This window comes from Akebia trifoliata, chromosome 1 (genome assembly GCF_017979445.1).
Source record: "Akebia trifoliata isolate Shusen 1 chromosome 1, ASM1797944v1, whole genome shotgun sequence".
NCBI classification, from domain to species: domain Eukaryota; kingdom Viridiplantae; phylum Streptophyta; class Magnoliopsida; order Ranunculales; family Lardizabalaceae; genus Akebia; species Akebia trifoliata.
Window position 1 is genome coordinate 4,910,497 of NC_141375.1, and position 3,524 is coordinate 4,914,020.

The window sequence follows — 3,524 nt, forward strand, 5'->3', positions numbered from 1 at the left end:
GGGTGTCTTAAAGTTTTATGGGGGCAAAATTGGAGGGAAGTGAGGGTGTAAGGGCAAATGGGCAGAGAGGTGAGGGAATGGGGACAAATGGGGCATGTAATTAGTTGAAAATATAGGAGTGTCTCAAAATTCTGTGGGGGCAAAAATTGGAGGGAGGTGAGGGTGTAAAGGCAAATGGGGAGAGGTGAGGGAATGAGGACAAATGGGGTATGTGATTAGTTGAAAATATAGGGGTGTCTTAAAGTTTTATGGGGGCAAAATTGGAGGGAAGTGAGGGTGTAAGGGTAAATGGGCAGAGAGGTGAGGGAATGGGGACAAATGGGGCATGTAATTAGTTGAAAATATAGGAGTGTCTCAAAATTCTGTGGGGGCAAAAATTGGAAGGAGGTGAGGGTGTAAAGGCAAATGGGGAGAGGTGAGGGAATGAGGACAAATGGGGTATGTGATTAGTTGAAAATATAGGGGTGTCTTAAAGTTTTATGGGGGCAAAATTGGAGGGAAGTGAGGGTGAAAGGGCAAATGGGCAGAGAGATGAGGGAATGGGGACAAATGGGGCATGTAATTAGTTGAAAATATATATAGCGGTGTCTCAAAGGTCTTTGGGGGCAAAAATTGGAGGGGGGTGAGGGTGTGGGGGCAAATGGGGAGAGAGTTGAGGGAGTGGGGACAAATGGGGCATGTAATTAGTTGAAAATACAGGGGTGTCTCAAAGTTTTGTGGGGGCAATTGCCCCCTCCAGCTCCTTACTAGCTCCGCCCTTGCCTCCACTTGATGGACTTACACACCAAAAATCAGCTTGGTTGATGATTTTGATCAGAGCTGTTATTGGCACCCTAACTTTTACTTATTACACCTCAATTGAAAATAAAGAAAACATAAATGAGTGGTTCAGAAAGTTAAAGTTGGGGTGCCAATAAAAATTCTCTCTCTCTCTCTCTCTCTCTCTCTCTCTCTCTCTCTTTTTTTTTTTTTTTTTGGTGGGGGGGGGGGGGGTGTTTGTTTAGGACTTTATACGAGCCTAATCATAATTGTAAACAAATACTGATATTGTGCGAAAGAGTGTTACAATGTTTTGTAGTGCAGAAATATAACTTGAGCCAAATCTCTGCAATGTTTGAAGAGCGTGACAATTGGGGGTGCAATACATAATTTAAGAAATTGGAATGTAATAAGTAAAAGTTAGGGTGACAATAGCAGCTCTATGATTTTTCATGCCATTCAGAGTACCTCAGAAAAAATGTTGTTATTTTTTTGCTCGAAAATTTTCACTTGATCTGTACTTGGCTGACATGGCAAGGGCACAAAATCATAGATCTTTTTCTCTGGGATACACAAGGAAAAGATCAACGGTTATGTGCCTTTACCACATCAGCCAAATACAAACCGAGTGAAAATTTTCGAGTCCAAAAATCATTAGTGAAAAAAAATAATACTCAAATCCAATGATTCGAAATCACCCATGAAGAATGTCACATATCAAACATCCATTAGGTTGGTTAATCCAAAAGAACAAGCAAAGTGATAATAACTTAAAAATGTAACTCCACTCCACAATACAAATTGTTCCTTATGGACACCTCCCCTTGGTTTGGTTTCCCCTTGTTTTTATCTCATGCCTTTCTTTGTTCATGGTTCGATATTCTAATGTCTCAGGCGTAGAGGAACCACACCAATCCATCCCGAACTTGGTCGTAAATTAAACTCTATTGTGATGACGATACTATAGGGGAGGTCCCGAGGAAAAATAGGTCGACACTAGGATGATACAAAGTTTAACGCCTCTCATTCTTATTACTTAATCAATATGAAAAAAAAGTTTGGAATATTTGTGTTTGTTAATCTAGGTTTATTGCATAGGTCTCAATTTAATTGAAATCAATGATTACTCTCCATAGTTTAAGTGTGTTCATCATAAACTCTTTATCGACAGTATCATAAAAATCCTCAAACAATTCAGACTCTCAATCAACATGTCTTGTAATTGATGATGGAAAATCAATAAGAGAATGAATTAGAAAATTTCTCGCCATAATTTTCTCAAATCCTAATTATCTCTTTTGCTAGATTATCAAGGATGTTCATCAATGTTTGAAAATGGGTATTGATCTATTATGGAAAGAGATAAGAAATTTGATAAGTTCATGATTTCAAATTTGAATGTAATGACAAATACTTAATGGTAAATTCGAGGTTGAGACATGCACGAAGTATTGTCCTAAAGTAAAATTGTCCCTGTTACGGTATCATAATCTGTAGGTGTTCACTCTCCAAGATACAACTCACGTTCTAAAAGGGTACTCTAATTGAAACATAACTACAAACTTAACAAAATTATATACTCTCACAATGCAGTAATATAAGTACATTAATGACGATTAAATAGTAAGTAAAATGGAGAGAGAGAGGATATTAAAGAATTTTTCTATAAAACAATTACAACCTCTTCGTTCTGTCCTGGAAACGCATTAAGATTTTCGGACCAGTGGATCCAAATCCCATTACATTAATGATGATTAAACAGTGAGTAAAATAAAAAGGGAGGGAGATTAGGGTATTTTTCTATAAAAGAGTAAGTGACTACTCAGAACAGTTATAAACCTCTTCATTCTGTACTGGAAACACATTAATGTTTTCGGATAGGTGGATCCAAATCCCAATTAAAAACCTTGTATTTTTCTCTTGGGCCCCCTTATAAGCGCATGAGTCGGCCCACTACTTCTATCAACTTTAAAGTTAATAGACGTACAACTATTTTGCTAATTAAACCCAAAATCTTGTGTGGTTGTAGGGTTTGGGCTCCTGGTTTGGGCTCCTAATAAGAACATTGGAGGAAGTTAGTTTTGGATTATATCCAAGCCCTAATCCAATATGTACCTGATTTGATAATTCCAAGAAATTAACATATATCATTGTATAATTTATTTATTTGATGTATATCTATACTAGAGTTCGTGCCAAAGGAACGAGCATCCATTCTCTGTTACATTAAGGGGGGTAAAATGAAAATAATAAAATTGAAAAGGTATCATTAAAAATGTAAAAGGGAAAGAATAATAAAATTAGAGATCTATAATTAAGAAAAAGAGAGATGATGAGAGACAATAAAATGGATTAAAAGGGTAAAAGAGGAAAGATAGTAAAATTATAGAGGTATTATTGAAAAAAGAATAGAAGAGAAAATAGTAAAATTGAAGAAATATTATTGAAAAAAAAAAAGAGGGGAGAGAGGAAAGAACCTAAAGTTGAAGGGAGGGTGTTGAAGAGGAAAGGCAATAAAATGGTAGTGTACTGGTCCCACAAAACTATAGCTGAGTGGGGCATTTGATACCTAAAATGATGACAATCATCTCACATGTACTGGTCCCACAAAACTATACCTGAGTGGATACCTAAAATGATGACAATCATCTCACATGTACCGACCATGCTAGATAACCCAATAAATGATTTCAAGGCATAGAAGATCTCCCAAGTAGACTCTACCGGATGAGCTAGAAAGATGCACACAAGTATTCATCAAGTCC